The sequence below is a fragment of the Muscardinus avellanarius genome (genome assembly GCF_963383645.1).
Source record: "Muscardinus avellanarius genome assembly, chromosome: 4".
NCBI lineage: Eukaryota > Metazoa > Chordata > Mammalia > Rodentia > Gliridae > Muscardinus > Muscardinus avellanarius.
This window is the reverse complement of record NC_137789.1, coordinates 76,725,288-76,746,052: the sequence shown is the minus strand read 5'-3', so window position 1 is coordinate 76,746,052 and position 20,765 is coordinate 76,725,288.

Below are 20,765 nucleotides of genomic sequence, written 5' to 3'. Positions count from 1 at the left end.
AAAAAAAATCTTGGACCAATATGTTCTTTTTATTTAGTCTTGATTAAATATGCAAGGAATTAGTCATATGTGAATTAGTAGATCACTTCTTTGAATCTGGGACTTTGGGGTAATAAAGGTACACTGGGCACACTCTTGCATCTGCCTTTGGGAAGCTCCCACCCCAGTAGTCCTCCTCAAAACAGCTAGGGTGTGGGGACACTGGCATGAAGGAAAGTGAAATCTCCCACCCCTGGTAAATTTAGGTATAAATATGTAACCTGGTCACCACCCCAGAATTGTGTGGTTGATCTTTTCATATTGATGCACAGAGCTCTAGTTTGTCTTTTCAGCTAGCTCAGACATTATATCCTGAATTCCATGTGACTTCATTTCCCTGTCTACTTGTAGTGGCCATTTAGATTGTGTTGGTGTTTCATTCTTGAGAATGATGCTGCCATTAGCAGTCAGCATTTTTTTTTTTTTTTTTTGGTGGTACTGGGGTTCCTGGAAACCCTTCTATCTCCGGGCTACACTCCCAGACCCATTTTCATACTTTTTTAAATTTGGAAACAGGGTCTCTTAAGCCATCGTGGCTGGCTTCGAACCTGCGCGATCCTCCTGTTTCCATCTCCCAAGCGCGAGGATTATAAGCGTGCACCACCACGCCTGGCAGCAGTCAGCCTTTTATATATTCTCTCTGTACCTTGGATGAGTTTTAGAAAGGCTATTGTAGGTCCACAATGTTCATCCTAAATATGCTGCATATTCTTGGATTGGCCCTAGCAAAGCTCTCTCAGTTCATGATCCTTCATGTAGGTATGTGGGAGTTGCCCATTTTTATTTGCAGATACAAACTCTGGACATTAGTGCCAATTCAATGGATACAATTCTTTCATTACCTATGAAGTCAGATACTGAATCATATGTGTTTCTGGCCTTTTGTGTTTCCTTAAAGCCTGTCCTCTGGTGATGGCTCTCTGTAACTAAAGATTGGATGTTTTAGTGGAGAGAAAGTAGAGGTTAAGATGCTGCCTCTGGAAGCAGTCTCGGACAACTTCCATTGTGGCCACTCACCAGTATCAGCTCTTGGTGGGCTACTCAACCTTTAAGCTCTCAGTTTCCATTCCTGTACTGGGGTAACAAGGATTAAATGATTGAGTACAGTATCTGTCACCAGGAGCAGGAGCACCATCTTTCTGTTCTTCTCTCCTTCCTCTTTTTTCTATAGGAACTCCCATGAGACCTGCCTGGCGTCTTTATCCTCTTTTTTGGGGGGGGAGTGTTGGGGATTGAACCCTGGAGCTTTCTACCTCTGAGCTATACATTGTATTTCAGGTTTCAGAAGTCTGTGTGGTCTTGAGAAGTCACTTTTCCCACCATTTCCTCCGTGGTGCTGGTTTTGCTGGTGCTGAACCAGTGTGAAATGGTTTCAGCCAGAGCTCAAAAGCTCTGCAGGAACGCCTCTCCTCCAGTCATAGGAGGTGCTCCGCCCTCAGAGAGAGAGAGAGAGAGAGAGAGAGAGAGAGAGAGACAGACAGACAGACAGACAGACAGACAGACAGACAGACAGACACAGACTCCCTGGGTGGGTGGGCATAGTGTTTACTTGGTTTATCTCAGGGGATTGTTGGAATTAGATGATGACAGAAAGTGCTGGAGTCCTGCTCTGACCATTACCCAGGAGTTGGTATGGTGTGTGTGTGTTGGGGGGTGGGGAGCCCTGAATTCTTGCAAAAAGAAAACAAGTAAATTTTGAGGTGCTCATACGGCCTATCATCTGCTTTGCTGGCCACTGGGACTTCTCGTCTCATAATTTTTCTTTCCTTCCCACTCCAGTTTCTCTTGAAAGGCAGTTACATCAGCTGAGAACCCCTTGTCACACAGTCTGAGGCTCCTCCTCTGGGCTCTCCCCTGTCAAGGACATCTGCCTTTTTTGGTGATTGTGGCAGTAGAAATTACTGAGTTTCTAGATGCTCCATGACTATGTATGGCCATACCTTTTCACAACTAGGGTATTGGACATGAAGAATCTTTTTGGTTCTGCTTTGCCATGTTCAAAATGTATACTATAAAATGTTTATAATAAAATAAATATTTATTACATTTTCAATTATGTTATCTGCCAATAACAGGGATACTAGTAATTTAGAACTGAATCCTAAGTGTGAGGGCCTCAAGATGATTTTATATTCTTTTTTTTTTTTTTCTGTACTAGGGATGGAACCCAGGGCATTCTTTTTTTTTTTTTTTTTTTTTTTTTGGTGGTACTGGGAATGGAACCCTGGAACCCAGGGGCCTTCTACCTCCGGGCTATAATCCCAGACCTATTTTATATTTTATTTGGAGACAGGGTCTCTTAAACCAGCTGAGGCTGGCTTCGAACCTGCATGATCTTCCTATCTCAGCCTCCCAAGCGTGGGGATTACAAGCGTGCGCCACCAAGCCCGGTGTAACCCAGGGGCATTCTACCTCCAAGCTACACCCCCAGCCCTATTAATGTACTGTCTTAGGAATTGAATCTGAAAGTTTAAAATTATTTTATTCATTTAAAAGTGACCTTAAACTTATTACGTGTTTATAAAAATAACTTTTGCACAATATAATTATTTCCCCAAATAAATATAATAAATGGTATAACCTTTGTACAAAATAATTACTTCCTAAAACAAAATTTGAACGTGAATGAATGATACTGCTTTATAGTATTGTAAGAAAAATTTTCATAGAAGCAAATCTTGCTTTCTTTGTATGGACATGTCATTGAGAAGAAAGTTTTTTGTTTTAGTTTTTTTTTTAATTTTTTTTTTATTGGTGCACTGTATTCATACATCATAGTGGGATACAAACTTTTGTAGACATACATGCACACATCGCCCAGTCAGCCCCCACCCGATCCCCACCCCATTCTCTCCCCATCCCTCCCTCCAATGCTTGGCTTAGTGGTTGACATCTAGTATTATAGCAATTTATCCAAAATTAAAAATGATAATCTCACACAACAGTTTCATTTGTCTGATACCAAGCTTTTGATGACTTAAAGATAACATTTTAATATTTCTTTTTACTTTCTTTCTTACCAGAGAATATTTTTTTTCTATTTTTTTAGGTGAAACCATCATATATTTATATATTTATTTTTCAGAAAAAAACTCTATCCTAATATGGAATATGGACTCTAGATATCCAAAACGATCTTGAAAAAGAACAAAGCTAGAAGATATATATTTTCTGATTTCAAACCATATAAAGCTACAATAATTGAAACAGTGTAGTACTATTCTAAAGGCAGATATATAAACCATTGGAGTTAAATAAAAGCCTAGAGCTAAATTCTTCCCTATATTGTCAAGTTATTTTTGACAAGGTTTCCACGAACATTTGGTGGTGGAAATAATAATCTTTTAACTAAATATTGTTGAAACATAATAATTACATGGAAAAGAATAAAGTTGGATCCTTACCTAATCACATATACAAATATTAACTCAAAATAGATAAAAGACCTAAATATAAATCTTAAGACTATAAACTTTTAGGAGAAAATCTGGGTCATAAAACCTCACAACATTGAAATTGGCAGTGATTTCTTGGATATGATTTCAATGGCACAGGCAGCAGAAGAGTATACAAACTCCCTAAAAAATAATAAAAAAAAATATTGTATATCCAAAGACAATGTAAACAGAGTTAACAGTTACTAATAGAATGGGATAAAATATTTCCAAATGCTATATCTGAAGGTATATTAATATTCCAACTAGAAATCCTAAAAATTAACAACAATAAAGGCACAATACCATTTAGAGATAGGTAAAAGACTAGCATAAGTAATGAATCTCCACAGATAACTAATCTTAGTTGTCTGTTGGATGGAAACTCTTGTTTCTCTGGTTCTGGTGTGTGTTACCTATTTCTTCTTTGTAGTTAATCTCGGAGTATTTTCTCTAGCGCTGGTTTTGAAGACATAAATTCCTTCAGTTTCTGTTTGTCATGGAAGCTTCTTATTTCTCCATCCAATTTGATAGAAAGTTTTGCTGGGTAGGAAATTTTTGGCTGGAAGTTGTTTTCTTTCCGAGTTTGGAATATGTTACTCCAAGCCCTTCTGGCTCTCATGACTTGGTTTGGGAAGTCTGGAGTGATTCTAATTCGTTTGCCTTTGAATGTCACTTGGCCCTTTGTTTTTGTTGCCTTTAAGATTCTCTGCTTGGCTTCCACATTGGTCATTTTGACAATTATATGGCGTGGGGATCCTCTTCTCTGATCCTGTCTAAAGGGAGTTCTATAAGTTTCCTGGACCTGTGTATCAACCTCTTGCTCTATGTTTGGAAAATTTTCTGCTATTACTTCCTTAAAGAGATTATTGATCCCTTTGGTTTCACTTTCTTTTCCCTCCTCTATTCCAATTATTCTTAGGTTAACTCTCTTAAAATGGGCCCATATTTCTTCAATATCAGATTCCTGCTGTCGGATATTTTTTCCTAGATTAGAAACTATGCGTTCATTTTTGGAATGATCATCTTCTAAGAGCGAGATTCTGTTCTCCATGTGGTCTAATCGGTTGTTTGTGCTTTGAATTGAGGCCTTTACTTCATTAATTGCATCCTTTATCTCTTTTTGGCTCTCTCTGAGTTCTTTTCGAAGCACCTCTATTATTTCTACAGTTATTTTCCTGATTTGATCTTCTAGAAATCTCTGAATTTCTGTCTTATCGGGTTCTGATGTTGTGGGGTTGTGGGCATTCATTGCTCCAGTATTATTCCTCTTTCCCATGATTTCGGAAGTTTGTGCCTTCTCTGGGTTCTTCCCTTGGGTCTCTATGACTTCACTTAAGGTGTTCTGGATCTCGAGTCAGTAGTATCTCAGACCCCACTACTCCTTTACTGGGTTGTATCACAGTCTCCGACCCAGAGAGTTGATAGAGGCTGCTTTAGACTGTGGGGGGTGCCAGGTTGCACGTTCTCCTATGGTGTGATATCTCTGCCACCGCCCCTCCCCCACTGGGTCAAGACCCAGGGAGTACAGTACTGGGATTTCTCCTCTGTGGCCCGCAATTTGACTCACTGTTCTTGAGTACGCAGATGTAGCTGTACTGGCCTCGCTGAATTCGGTGCTGCTGCCGCCGGGTGCAATATGGCGCCGCTGCTATGCCCTCGGCCGTGAGGCTGGCGTATTTCTTCTTGGTTTTGATTTCGACTCTGAATCCCTGCAGCGTGTGCTGAGCTCAGCCACTGGGAGCTTTAGATTTTACCTGCAGCGAGAAATCCCGCCTGGCTGTTCCGCAGCGGCTCACCTCTGCTTGCTGTAGCCATCCGGTGAATTTGCCACTGCCGCCGGCAGTATGGCGCTGCTGCCATGTCCTCGAGCGTGAGGCCGGTGTATCTCCTCTGTGGCTCTGAGCTCTGTTCTCAGTCAGCTTTCTCTCTAGAGCCTGGTGATTTTTTTGTTTCTCTGGTGATGGTGTTTTCTGGCTATGAAAGGCGCTGATTTTGTGGTAATGGAGATAGGTTGTTAGCGGGGCTCTTAAGCCCCGCTTTTCTCGGTCGCCATCTTTTCCCTCTTCTGTTTTAGTTTTTTTTAAAGATGAGGTAGTGCTGCCCAGGCTGCTCTTGAACTTCTGGGCTTAAGCGATCCTCTTGCCTCAGCTTCCGGAGTTGCTGGAGCTGTAGGTGTGTACCACTGTATCCTGCAGAAAGGGATATTTTAATAGCCTTTTCAGATAATTTGATACCACATTACTCTGCATGGAATAGTTTGTTGGTTATTTTGTACACAAGTGTATTCTACCTCTGAGATACACCCATATATATATTGGAAACAGGGTTTCATTAAGTTGCTGAGGCTGGCTGTGAACTGTGATCCCCCTGTCTCAGCTTCTCAAGTACTTAGATCACAAATATGTGCCACCACACACATCTAGGAGCAATTTCTTAGAGGTTAGTTGTGATGTGGAATCTGAAATTATTTCAGTGTTATCAGTATAGTTTTTATGCCTCATTACATTTAATTCATTGTCTATCTTCTACTTTGAAAGGATTTTTTATCCAGTTATAGTTTTGTAACATTTATTAGCTGTTTAGAAAATACTGGTTTTGTGAATTGTATAAACTTTTATTGACATTTCTTTATACAGTATTTTAAAATTCAGAAAAGTCTTTTAAAAGTATTGGAAAACTGTCAGGTTCATTGTAGTAGATATCAGTCTTCCAAAATTCTGATTTTTGCTTGAATGCTTAAATTTTATCAATGACAAACAAAACTGTCAGTTGTTTTCCTGGAAGTGACAGATTATTTTATTCATTTTGGAAACATCTACCAGACACTCAAGTCTGTGTAACTAGCTGGGGGTGGTGGCACCTTCTTGTAATCCCAGCATTTGGGGGGCTGAGACAGGAGGATTCAGGTTCTCAGCCAGCCTCAGCTACTTAGTGAGGCCCTTTGCAACTCAGTGAGACCCTGTTTCAAAATAAAGAATAAAAAATGGGGCTGGGGATGTAGCTCCTAGGTAGATGCTCCTGAGTTCCATTCCTGGTACTGGGGGTGGGGGTGGGGTCTGTGTAACTATGGTTGGTTAGTAATTTTTCTTCCAAGTAAAAATGGTATTCTGTTAAAGATTGTTCTTCCATCATGCAGTCCACTTCTCAGTCTGCTTTGAATCAAAGGATTTTGACATTTAACCACCATGTAGAAGGCTGCAAATTTCTTTGTGTATAGAGGGCTACTCAGGTAGAAGCAGGTACTCTGCAGGTTAAAAGACAAAAACTCTCATAGCATAGTTGATGAAGTACCAGAAATTATGTAAATGAATATCATTTAACACAGTGACTTTGGAGAGATGAGACACCATATTCAATGATAAAGCCAACAAAGAACCTAGGGGCATTCTACACCCCCAGCCCTATTTTTTATTCTTTATTTTAAAACAGCCTGTGCGATCCTCCTGTCTCAGCCTCCCAAGCGCTGGGATTACAAGTTCGCATCGCCACACCCCATGATACTTCTTTTTAAAAATTTTTTCTTGGTGACCATTTTAGGCTCAGATGACACTCATCTTTGAAGGGTGGTGATTTCATAAATAAACTTTAACATTTATATGAAAACTTAACTTTTACCGATGATCAGTAAAAGTTAAAGATGAGAAAATGCTGGTATTAAATCATAGACTTCTGTTGAAATGGTGCTGGCCCAGGTCTCTTAAATATAAAAAAACTTGAGGGGCAGATAAATATTGGGACAGTGTGTGCAAATCTGACATTAATGTCATTCCAATTTGTCTTTGCATTTTGAGAGTTAAAAATTGAAGTTTTGATGAACTATTTATTGAAAAGAACTGTTCTTTTTATTTCTTCAGCAAGTATGTTCATGTTCATGTGATATGTTCACAAATAAGTTCCTAGTCACCTGAGAAGTCACAGAAAATTAGCACAAGCAGCCCTCCAGGGGCCCACAGGTCAGCCTGGAGCCTCCAAGAGCCCTTCCTTGAAGCTCTAGGGTGTGGACTGCAGGCTTCAGTTCCCAAGTCCCCAAACGAACCCCACAGAAGTTGTGCTCTGAACTCCAGATGTTAGGGAATGTACTGATGCTAGGTTGTCAGGATGGAGGCTTTTTTTTTGGGGTGGAGTGGTGGGTCTGGGGAAAAAACCCAGGGTTATTCGAACTTCGAGCTACATCCCTTGCCCTGTTTTTTTATCCTTTTATTTTGAAACAGGGTCTCACTAAGTTGCAGAGGACCTAAGTAGCTGAGTCTGTCTGTGAACTGCGATCCTCGAGTTTCAGTCTTCTGAATGCTAGGATTATAAGCGTGTGCCACCATGCCTGGCTTGGAGATGTTTTAAAGAAATGTTCTGTGACCTGTTTTGAAGATTTGTGAAATTGTGGAAGTTAATGTCCAGAAATTTCTTGTAGTTTCTTGATGAGAGAGATCTCTTTTATCTGCATAGTCAGAGTTTCTGAAGCAAGCAGTATCCCATGGTACACTGTTAGGAGTAATTATAGTGGAGAATAGAATTTTTATATATTTTTGGTAGGAATTTGAAGTATTTATGCATCCTCACAGTGTTTCTTGGTGGTGATAGTTGACATTATATTTGGGTATCAGAAAAAGTAATTATAGAAGTTACTTTTCACTCGTTTGTTCAGCTAATAAGGGGGAAGTATTTAGGATTTGGTTCTTACATCAGCTAGTATATTTTGGTAATTTTATGCTTAACTAAAGCTTCAAGCTGGGCGTGGTGGCACTTTGGAGGCTGAGATAGGAAGATCACAGATTTGCAGCCAGCCTCAGCTACTTAGTAAGGTTCTCCACAACTTAGTGAGACCCTGTTTCAAAATAAAGTATTAAAAATAGGGCCAGGTGGGTAGCTCAGAGATAGAATGCTCCTGGGTTCCATCTCCAATACCACAAAAACAAGACAAAAAAACAAAACAAAACAAAAAACAAAACTAAACTAAAGCTTCACCAAGTTATTTCCATAATGTGTACACAATACATCTGTGTAATTATTTTATCAATTTTCTGTGCCTCTTGAAATTTTGATTTTTTTTGTTGTTGTTGTTATGTACAAATGTGAGTTTCAGCAGAAAATAGCTGTCCTTGGTGCATTTCCAGTTGCCAAAGGTAGTTAGGTGAGCATCTTAGAGTGGGGAGACAGTCACAGTTCCCTTTAGCTGCCTTCCCAGCTTCCAATTCTGCAGCAGGGAAGCCAAAAGTCAGAGAAGTTGAGTAACTGGGTCAAGGCCACCCAGCTAAAACAGAAAATGTTTATCTGCTCGGAGTGTTGATTATGCAGCGGTTACTGTGTTAAATTCTTCATATAACAATCTGATTTAGTCCTCAGGAGTTAGAGGTGGGCTTCATTACTCACTTTACAAATGAGCAGAGGGGGTGCTAACATGGGACAGCTCCTTCAGCATCAGTTCATAGAGGTCTGTGCCATTTTGTTCTGTTTATTTTCTCTAAATCTTTCTGCTAGCCCTGGGGAATAGGCAGATCCCCCCTCTTCCACGTGGGGTCCTCCCTCTCCTAGTACACCTCTCCAAAGGCTCATTGTCCTGCCTGGCCCCCTTCACTCTGTGTCCTTGCTTGCTCCTCTCCCTTTTTGTGCCTACTTCTGTTAGTGTTTGTCTGTCTTACCTAGCAAATGTGTTTCTAATACTTACTAAGTGGCAGGCATTTTTTTGAGTGCTTTATAGAATAATTCTCCCAGTATCTTTCTGGAATAAATATTCCCATTCTATAGAGGTCAAGGAATTTACCCAGGCTTACATGGTCTGAGTTTGAACAGGATCCATTTCTCTTACAAAGAGTAGATCTGGCTCAGCTTTTTCTTCACTTTCTCAGCCAAATGTCAGGATCGGTCTCCTCTCTCTCCACTCTTCATCTTAATGTGAGCTTTTGTGACTACAACTTTATGGTAACTGATCATTCATTATTTCATTCTTGTGGCACTGGGGTTTGAACCCAGGGCCTCTCACATATTAGGCAAATACTTTGTCACTGCATCCCAATCTTTCTTATATTTTTGTTTTGAGACAGAGTCTCACTAGGTTGCCCAGGCCAACCTTGAATTTGGGAATCCTTCTGCCTCAGCTTCCCCAGTGACTGCCATTACAGGTGCACACCACCCCGCTGGCTTTACAAGTTGCTCCTAAGAATCTCTAATATCTGTCTTATTGGCTAGCTTTGCCTGTCATGTAAGTATTGGCATTCTTCAGGATTCTGTCCTTTTCTCTTGCCATTCTAAACACCTTCTTTAGCTTGTCTCATCTAAGCCAAGTCTTTTGTCTTCCTCTGGCTATGAATGGCTTAGGTGGCTATATTCTCATCTCAGCTTTCTCTGTTGACTGCTTCATTCTTATGTTGTACTGCCTATGGGAGAGCCATGTATGGATTTTCTCTATACTTCTTTCCAATCCCAGGTAAATCCTGTGTCTCCCAAGGTGGAGTCGTAGTATCATCGTAGGCTGGCTTCATTCAGAAACTAGGCAGATGGTTAACTTTCTTGAGCATGTTCCTCTCCCCTCACAGCACCATCTTCTTTTGCCTTTATCCCTTCATTTAAGAGTCCTCTAAGTGTTTTTCCTTAATCCCATTCTCACACCATTCCTGTGCTCCACATTTTAGTAATAACACTTTCTAAAATGTGTGTCTTCCTAAAAGCATAGCTTCCAATCTGTGTATGACTTCTGCATGAATTCAAGATGAATGATAGGAGCTTCCTACCCAGCAATGCTTAAGCCACAGGGAGACAGCTGCAGACCTCTGAGTGTGCTTGGCTTCCCTTGGATTTAGGGAAGGCCTTCTGGTTCTTGGCTCAGCTCCTGTACGTGGCGATTCCCTGCTTGTTCTTTGGGCTCAACTTAGTCTTTTAGACTAGGTACTGTCTCTGAATCTTCTTTTGTCTTTCTTTCCATCAAATCCAGGGCCTTGCACACCCAAAGCATGGCTCTTCATAGCTGAGCTGTGCCTCCAGCTCCTATATATTAATATTTTGTCATGATGAAAATGCTTTATATTTGCTTTGCCCATTTTGGTGGCACTAACCACACATGACTGTTAAGCACCTGAATGTAGCTATTGTGACAGAGTAACTAAATTTTTAAAAATTTAGTTGATTTACACTTAACCAACCATGTGGGGCTAATGGCATTGCACTGCTCAGCACGGTGGCTATTGAGGGGTGCTATGTGCCTAACGGCATTCTGTTCTGTCTTTTACCAAACCATTTATTTGTTCAGCCCAAGCACAATCAAATGCTTTATAGTGTTGGAAGGGGTCAGAAAAATTCACAAAAAAGTATACTCAAGAATTCACGGTGTACTCATAGAAAGCTCTAGGGCTATCACACTACACAAAAAAAACCAACAACAGTAATTTTACTAAAGAAGAATTTTGATTAATCAAGAACCAGTTATTTCCAGTATATTGACATGACTTATTTTATACTGCATTATATAAAAATATTAAAGCTTTGAACCAAAGGAATCCAATGTACTGAATAGTCAAGATTTACTTCAGACATTTTGTTATTTATTAATGCCAGATAATGTTGTAGTTTGTGTGTGTGATACTGGGGATTGAACCCAGGAGCATTCTACTGCTAAGGGACACTCTTAGCCCTTTTATTTTATTTTATGTTACTTATGTATTTTTTGAAACAGGTTCTTGCTAGACTGCTGAGAGTCCCATTAAGTTGCTGAGGCTGGCCTTGAATCTGTGATCCTCTTGTCTTGGCCTCCTAAGTACTAGAATTACATGTGTCAGTTGTTTCATTATAGTTTATGATAATTGCATTATTAACAAAGATTAGTGATGCTTAAAATAGGTGAGAAAGCAGTTGTAGAGAACTTTAGACCTTTGGTGGTAGAGGTCGGGAGGGAGGAAGTGTTCAAATATTAATAAGCAATAAATAGCATTTAATGTGTTTCTCTGGTGCCTGCGTGGGAGTATACGTAGAAGGTGAAGCAGGGAGAGGAGATAACTGGGTTCTTTGGCCTTGTTGGTTGGAAATATGCCGTCTTGCCTGGTAAGTTCATTCCAAAGGCTAGAGTAGGTCTTTTCTGAAGGCTAGAGCAGGTCTTTGCACAAGCAGAGAGCTGTAAAGCCAAAAAAGTGACATCGTGTTCCAGTATTTGTTGAAGAAAGCTGTAGCTTTTTTTTTTTCCCTTCTCTCTTTGGTACTGAAGATTGAATCCAGAGGCATTCATTCTATCTCCGAACTATACTCCCAGCCCTATTTTATTTTTATTTTTGAAAGAGTCACACTAGGCTGGTGGAAGTCTTAGTGCTTGCTGAGGCTGTCCTTCAACTTGTGATCCTCCTGTCTCAGCCTCCCAAGTACTGGGATTACAAGTATGAGCTACTATATCCTTCTGAGATGGAAGATTCTTTAGTTCCCTGCTCAAATTCAAGCCCCTTTCTTTCCTTGTGTGAGTAAGTATTAAGGAGCCAGAACAACTATTCTTTCATTTTTTTTTGTGGCATAATGAAGGAATGTTAGTAATATACTCTGAGATATTATAAAATGTCAAATTCCACAGACACTGCTTAGCCACAGGGTTTGAGAGTATAAAGTGGCAGACTATGCAAGGTTTTCCTTGATATGCTCACATACCCCAGGACCCTGGGCATATTTATAGAGATACAACAAAGGACATGTTTATTAAAAAAAAAAATAGAATGAAGCTGGGCGTGGTGGCGCACGCTTGTAATCCCCTCGCTTGGGAGGCGGAGACAGGAGGATCACCCAGGTTCGAAGCCAGACTCGCTGGCTTAAGAGACCCTGTTTCCAAATAAAAATATAAAAAAATAAAAATAAAATAAAAAAATAGAATGAACTAGGTGTGGTGGAGGATGCCTGTATTCCCAATACTTGGGAGGCTGAGACAAGAAGATCACAGGCTTGAGGCCAGCCTCAGCAACTTAGCAAGGCCCCCAACATCTTAGTGAACTTCTGTTTCAAAATAAAAAAATATAGCTGGGGATGTAGCTCAGAAGTAGAATGCCTTGAACTCAGACCCCAGTAAGGCAAACATATGTGTGCGCGCGCGCACACACACACACACACACACACACACACACACACACCCTAAGAAAAATAAAAAAGGTAAAAGGAAAATGGAAAGATTCTATTATAAAATAGAAAACTCATATTTATTCTGCAAAGCAAAGTTCATCCATCCATCTATCTTTCTTCTTTCTCTCTCTCTTTCCTTCCCTTTCTTTCTGTCTTTCTGACTTTCTTTCTTTCTGTTGTAGTACTGGGGATGGAACCCAGGGGCATTCTACACAGCCACACCCCTAGCCCAATTTTTTATTCTTTATTTTGAAACAGGGTCTCACTAAGTTGCAGAGGGCCTTACTAAGTAGCTGAGGCTGGCTGTGAAGCTGTGATCCTCTTGTCTCAGCCTCCCAAGTACTGGGATTAAAGTATACGCTACCACACCTAGCTGCAAAGCAGTATTCTGATAGGTCAGAGTCTACTAACTACTCACTTTGTGTATTCAACCAATAAAAGTTATTTGGATACTTATGGCCTTCACAATTTCAAGTACAAAGCGGTGTCTAAGAACTCTCACTGTAAACTGTCTTGTGCTGCAGAGAGGCAGAGTCCTCATGCCTTAGGACCTTGTCAGCTGAAGGCACACAGCTCTAAACAGGTGCTCAAACAGTTCAGGGTATCTATGAGTATGTACTTGAAGTAGGAAATTGAGATGTGTGATCTGTCAGAATGTTTTTTATTCTTATAGGTTTCAGTTGCAGCCTAGGAGTTGCAAAATAAGTAGCATTTTATTTTTTGTGACTTTAACATCCAGAATCTTGAAGGGTGATTTAGAAAATTTGAGATAAAAGCCAGGCGTGGTGGCGCACGCTTGTAATCCCCGTGCTTGGGAGGCTGAGACAGGAGGATCGCGCAGGTTCAAAGCCAGCCTCAGCTACTTAGTGAGGCTGTCAGCAACTTAGTAAGACCCTATTTCCAAATAAAATATAAAATAGGTCTGGGAGTATAGCCCGGAGGTAGAAAGGCTCTGGGTTCCACCCCCAGTACCACCAAAAAAATAAAAAAAAAGGAAAAAAGAAAAAAAAATAAAAAAATTATCATGTCTGGCATGGTGCCGCATACTTGTAATCCCAGCATTTAGGAGGCTGAGACAGGAGGATGGTGATTTGTGTCCAGCCTCAGCTCCTTAGCGAGGCCCTTTGCAACTCAGTGAGACCCTGTTTCAAAATAAAGAATAAAAATAGAGCTAGAGGTGTAGCTCAGAGGTAGAATGCCCCTGGGTTCCATCCCCAGTACTGCAAAAAAAAAAAAAAATAAAAAAATAAATTTTTTTTGAGATAAGTTTTAGTCACTGGTTTCTATAGACACTTAAACTCTCAGTGAGAAATGTTTGTTGATATTCTTTAGAATTGTTTTCAAATTATCTCTGAGAAATTGGGTAGAGAATTTGGTATAAGGATGCCATAGATAAGGGGGAGGAAGCTTGAAAAATGTGGGTAGGTTTAATATGTAAATGCTATCTATTACTAATGAAAATTATTATGATTATGATTATGATGTACTGGGGGTAGAGCCCAGGGACTTTCTACCTCCGGGCTATACTCCCAGCCCTATTTTATATTTTATTTGGAAACAGGGTCTCACTAAGTTGCTGAGAGCCCCACTAAGTAGCTGAGGCTGGCTTCGAACCTGTGCGATCCTCCTGTCTCAGCCTCCCAAACACGGGGATTACAGGCATGCGCCACCACGCCTGGCCTAATGAAAATTAGTTTAAAAAGTCTGCAGCATTATTTTATTAGCAACTGATATATAGTAGTTACTTTTTAAAATCATAAAAGTGGTGGGCATAGCAGTCTAAGGCTTCAGTAAACTCTGTATATACTTTTTTAAATTTTTTTGTGGTACTGGGGATGGAACCCAGGGGCTTTGGGCTATACCCACAGACCTATTTTATATTTTATTTGGAAACAGGGTTTCTTCACTAAGTTGTTGAGAGCCTCACTAAGTAGCAGAGACTGGCTTTGAGCTTGTGAGATCTTCTTGTCTCAGCCTCTCAAGTCTGGGGCTACAAGAGTGTGCCATCATGCCCAGCAAAACTCTGTATTTTAAAGCTGAGTAGGTGTGTGGTTCTTTTTGTAATCTTTGTTTAAACCAAGTGCAAAATTCAAATATATGGCTTCATAGGTAGCCTTAGATTATCTTAATTATCCACATTATGTGAAACAAATGACATGTCTGGTGGTAGTTCATATTCTCACTTTACTTTTTATATTACAGACTCACTTGCCAGCTTTATATTAAAAATATTAATCTGTGATCAAAATCAACACAGTGGAGTTTGGCATGGTGGTGCATGCTGGTAATACCAGTAAACTTGGGAGGCTGAGACAGGAGAATCACAAGTTAAAGGACAGTCTCAGCAAGTAGTGAGACTCTCATCAACCTAGACCCTGCTTCCAAATAAAAATAAAACAGGGATGGGAGTGTAGCTTGGAGATAGAATGCCTCTGTGTTCAATCCCCAGTGCCAATAAATAATAAAATAAATAAATAAATAAATAAATAAATAAATAAATAAAATAGAGATGGATGGATAGATAGATGGAAGGAATGTAGAAATTTGTGACTTAAATAGGGTCCTCTTTCAAAGCGAAATATAAAATTAACCTGCAAGTTAAAGTAACATCTTATTATCAAGGATCTTATACACTTATGTATAAATGATGAGAAATTAGAATCAGCTAGTTAAATGGTTTTTAGGGGAAATGTATGAAGCAGACTTGTGCTATCACTGCCAGCTTCTAGTGATGTAGAATAGTATGATGACAGAAAATAATAAGCAAATTTTTATAAATGTGTTGTAGCTTTAAAAATGATGTTTAACTTATGAGATAATTTATTTAGCATATTATAAAAGGTGTTTCCAAAAGTAAATATTATTTGTAAAAGGGGGAGTAAACCCAGAAAACTGCCTGGAAAGAAGAGAGAGGCCATTTTAGGGTTGAGCCTAAACTATAGCTGTAATAAAATGTAAAGTTTATGGATAAAATCTTTGTCTTTTATCATATGTTAATGTGAATATGAAATATTTAATTTGGCCAGAAGGTATAGCAGTATGAAGTTGATAGTTGGATTATGGTGGTGTTGTAGAACTTCTTTGCATTCATAGTAAATGTGGGTATAGAAAAATGTCTTCTAACAACTATGTTAAGTGTTGAAATGATTATGAAATAGTGCATGTGAAACTGCTTACTACATATTTCAACTTTAGTCCCATTTCCTTTGTAAAATATAGTTTATTTGAAATGGGAATATAATATTTTAAGTTGTATTTGTTTATTGAATAAATTACATTACCCCCAAAAAATTATTTCTCTTATATTCTTTCAAATATTTGCTTAAGCTTCCTTTATAGTTTGGTCTCACTGCTGTCTTGGTTGCTTCTCTGATGGAAACCTGACTTTCGACAATTTCTGTATATTTCTCTTTGGATGAAATGTGGCACTGAGTGAGTTGCAGTCTTGGGAAGCCCTTCAGCTTGCTGTCTGACCCTGTCTTGGTGTCCTGTGACACTTGTCTGCCTTTGTGCTCAGGTTAATTCATGATGGACAAGGCTCCCTTCCTATCACAGATGCTCGAGAATAGACACATTATTTTCAGCTCTAGTGTTTACCAAGCCCCTCCCCCCCTTTCTTTTCTATAAGGAGAAAAATGTTGGGGTAGTGTGTATCAGGGAAAGCTGTTTAACAACAATCTTTCTATTCCAGCCTTTCAAACTAGGAGGAATCGAGTATTCTTTTAAACTCCTCCTGAAATACGAAAAGCCCCTTTTCAGCTTTTTAGAGCCTTTTCCAGTGTAAAAGAATGTAGGCAATTGCTAGATCAGGTAAGTAGTGACAACTGCAGAAAGTACACAAACAACATGGTTCCTACAGGTGTAGTTGGCTCTTTTTCAGCCCTCAGCGTGCTGTCATCGTCCCTCTTCTGGTCTCCTCCATTGGTTTAAGGTCAGCTTTGTAGGTGTTTGTGATGCCTCTGTCTCTGGACAGAGGGTCCACAAAGGGCAGCCACTTCCTCCAGGCCTCTCCATTGTAGTCTCACTTGTAGGATTTATACCACTCAGGGCTGTGCGTGTGTGCGTGCATGTGAAGTGCTTGGTGTGAAGTCAGTAGCTTCTGGGAAAACATATTCTGATGGTGGTTTTTCTTAGTACTGTTTCCTAACAGACATGTAGTGTCATTGGTCTTTACATACCAATAAAACCTTGTTTATTTAAGATATCCCAGGATAGTTTCCAATATTAAGCCAAATACATATTAGTGATCAACAAATTTTGTAAAATTACTCTTCTGCACTATAAACATCTTTGCTAGGTGGGCTGAAATGTATCACTGAAACTTTTAGCTTTTCCCTGTCCCAAATAAATTACTTAATTTTTTTTTTTTTTCGGTACTGGGGATAGAACCCAGGGGCATCTATCTTTGAGCTACACCCCTAGTCCAATTTTTTATTCTTTATTTTGAAACAGGGTCTCATTGAGTTGCAGAGGACCTCACTGAGGCTTTCTGTGAACCATGATCCTCCTGTCCCAGCCTCCCAAATGCTGGGATTACAAGCATGCGTCACCATGTCTGCCTTAAAAAAATTTTAATTTACTTATTTCTAGACTTGTCTTTTCATTTGCTTTCCTGTCTCTTCTGTATTAATGACAATATTACTTAGGATGGCATTAAAACATTATGGGATGCCGGGTGTGGTGGCGCACGCTTGTAATCCCCGCGCTTGGGAGGCTGACACAGGAGGATCACGCAGGTTCAAAGCCAGCCTCAGCTACTTAGTGAGGCTCTCAGCAACTTAGTGAGACCCTGTTTCCAAATAAAATATAAAATAGGGCTGGTAGTATAGCAGAGGTAGAAAGCTTTTGGGTTCCACCTCCAGTACACAAAAAAAACCCCACAAAAAACATTATGGGATAGATGTACTCTTTAATACATTTTATTTACATGCATATATATTTAATGGTATATGCATGTATAGATACATATCTGTCCTCATTTCTCTTTTGCCATATAATGTTGAGTGCTTTTGCTTTTGTTAGATGTGCAGTCTCTTGTGGGGCCACGTGGAATTGAATATGGAATGAAACACAGGCCAAACATGTTTTCCTGGTGTTTCTGTTACAGCAGGCTGCCTGTACCCTAGGATCAGGGTGCTGACTTTCTCCTCAATGGGCTTAGTTAGCTTCAGGGAGTGATATATGAAGGTTGAATTGCAAGGTGTAAAACCCTTCTCTGAAGAACAAATTTCCATGATTGTTGTGCTTTAGTGACACAGTGTGGTATGGGGCACCATTTAAAAAAAAAAAAGAGTTAATGTCAGGTTCTCAGTATAGGCTCTTAACCTAATGCTGTTTCCTTAGTTGCCTTGAAAGGAAACAGCCCCAGCATAATATGTAGAGGAGAAATTTTTTTTGGAAAGCAATATAATCTAGACTTCTCTATGTTATTTAGAAATAACCGAAAGATTTCTGCAAGAAACCTGTGAAATAGTATGTTGTGTAACATAGCATTAGATATTAATGTTAACTGCATTTTTTTGTCTTGCAAAAATGATTGGTAAGCAGATGGGCATATCTTCAGAAGGAAACTATCTTTAGATACCCCGCTCCTTGTAAACTTAAAGATTAAAATTTGTCACTAAGGGTGGCTATTCATAATTCTTTGAATGAAGTCAGTATTTTTTATCAGTCAGATTCACAAATGGTAATATTACCTTTCCTTTTATTTATTAATTTATTTTTGTGGTATTGGGGGTGGAACCCAGGGGCATTCTACCTCCAAGCGACACCCCCAGTCCTATTTTTTTTTCTATTTTTTATTTTTTATTTTGAAACAGGGTCTCACTGAGTCACAGAGGGCCTCACTAAGTAGTAGCTGAGGCTGTCCGCGAACCCTATTCCTACTGTCTCCGCCTCCCAAATGCTGGGATTACAAGCTTGTGCCACCACGCCCGGCTATTATTACTTTTCTTTATGTTATAGCTTTGACTTGCTTTATATTTGGGCAAGTTTTATTTGTTCATGATTTTTCATCTCATCTTAATTAATGAGTGGTCAAACCCTGCTGTGGTAGAGGAGCTCTGGGTCCAGTGCAGGACTTTCCAAATTTCAAATTCTTATGCAGATTTCTTATGCATAGGAGTCACCTGGGACCCCATTCCCCTTTGAAGGCCAATTCTGAAGCTGGGGTTTTGAAGTGCTGCATTTCTCACAGCTCCCAGGAGTGCTAGTGGTGGTGTCTCAGGATCCCACCTCCAGTGTCAAGGCAGGGCCCGGGCACAGGCAGCAGTGTGGCTGGTATTTTGTAGCTTTTGCCCATGGTGGGGTGGTGGTAATTTCAGGAAGGGCTTCAGAATCACTCTTAGGAGGGAGGGCTGAGGACAAGAAGTATCCTCAGGTGAGTGGTAGCCAAAGGAACTGGGAGGTATTCTAAGAAGGCTGGAGATGGAGGCTGCAGGTATGGAGGTATGGGAGGGGTGAGAAAACAGAGGGGTAATTAGTGACATTCTAGCTTTGGATATACCTCAAGGGGCAGTGGGAAGGGACTTCTGGGAACTGAGGATCTGATGACAAAGTACAGCCACTTTTGGAGTATTTGGACCAGATCTTGAAGCCAAGGGAAGTCCTTTATGGATCTTAATGGAGGTGAGGCATGATGCAGTCTGTATCTTAGAAGATCTTCTGGTCAGCACTGTAGGCACTGAGCCTGTGCTTGAGAGCACCAATCAAGCTTCCAGTATTTTTGTCCTTCACTAAACCACAAAGGCCTGTCTCCATCAGGGATTACTAGTTTTAGAGGGGACAAGAAGTTAGACTTGTGAGCTATTTAGGAGACAGAATTAGCAGGTTCTCCATCCAATAATAGGTTGAATATGCTGAATATTTGAGGGGCTTTTACTGGAATAGCAGATTGCATGAAGCTTGGGCCGTGTCTATTTTGTTTGATGTCATATACCCAGTGCCAGTTAAGTGCTTTAGACCCAAGGTAGGTATGCACTCGTTAAATATTTTGTAAATGATTGAGGATAGGAAGGATGTAGTGTTATTTCCCACCCTTTGGCTAAGTTGTAGGGGTGGATTGAAGAGACTGTCGTAAAGAATGCTGACCTAAAGCACAGCACTCTATTCACTCAATTCAGAGCAGAGTTTTCCTTACTAAGAATATATCTATTCAATCCACAGCCACAAAACAACTACAACAAACAAAAGTAATATGTCTCTTCAAAATAAGCAAAATCGGAGGTTACCTGGTGATACAAAAGTTCATGTATGTCCCTATCACTCTGAATTACATTATAATGTGAGACTATAATACACCTATAAAAGTATAAAAAAGTTATCATTGCAATCCTGTGTGTGTGTGTGTGTGTGTGTGTGTGTGTCAGTACTGGGGATTGAACCCAGGGGCATTCTACCTCCCAGCCCTATTTTTTATTCTTTATTTTGAAACAGCATCTCACTGAGTTGCAGAGGACCTCACTAAGGAGCTGAGGCTGTCCATGAACCACCATCCACCATGCCCGGCTAATCCTATTGTTTTTGATGCTTAAAAAAATACTATTTTAGCCGGGCGTGGTGGCACACTGACGCTTATAATCCCTGTGCGTGGGAGGTGGAGACAGGAGGATCACGCAGGTTCGAAGCCAGCCTTGCTGATTTAAGAGACTCAGTTTCCAAATAAAAAATATAAAAAATGGGTCTGGCCGTATAGCCTGGAGGTAGAAGGGTTTCCAGGAACCCCAGCACCACCTAATAATAATAATAATAATAATAATAATAATAATAATAAACAATAATAATAATATTTTGTGGCTTTGGGGACCAAACCTCTGCTACCAAGCTATATTCCCAGTTCCAGCTGTATTTTTAACAGGGATGAGTGTAGACCTTCTGAAGTACTTAACATCTTACTAAATAATTTTTTCTGAGTTTTATATAGTTGAGAATAGTGAAAATTATTTATTAAGAAACAAATAAGCGAGAAATATAGCTGAGTGGTAAAGCGCCTGCCTAGCATGCACAAGTCCTGGGTTCAATCCATATAACCACAAATGAAGAGAGTAAAAAAGAGAAGAAATACATATGTTGTGAGATAAAGGAGATTTTATAGGTTTGACATATAGTTGACATAAAATATGACATATGAAAAATACCATACATGTCACCATATAGGATTGGTATAGACCTTTAAAAGAATACCAATATGAACGGGAGAAAATGTTTTTCATG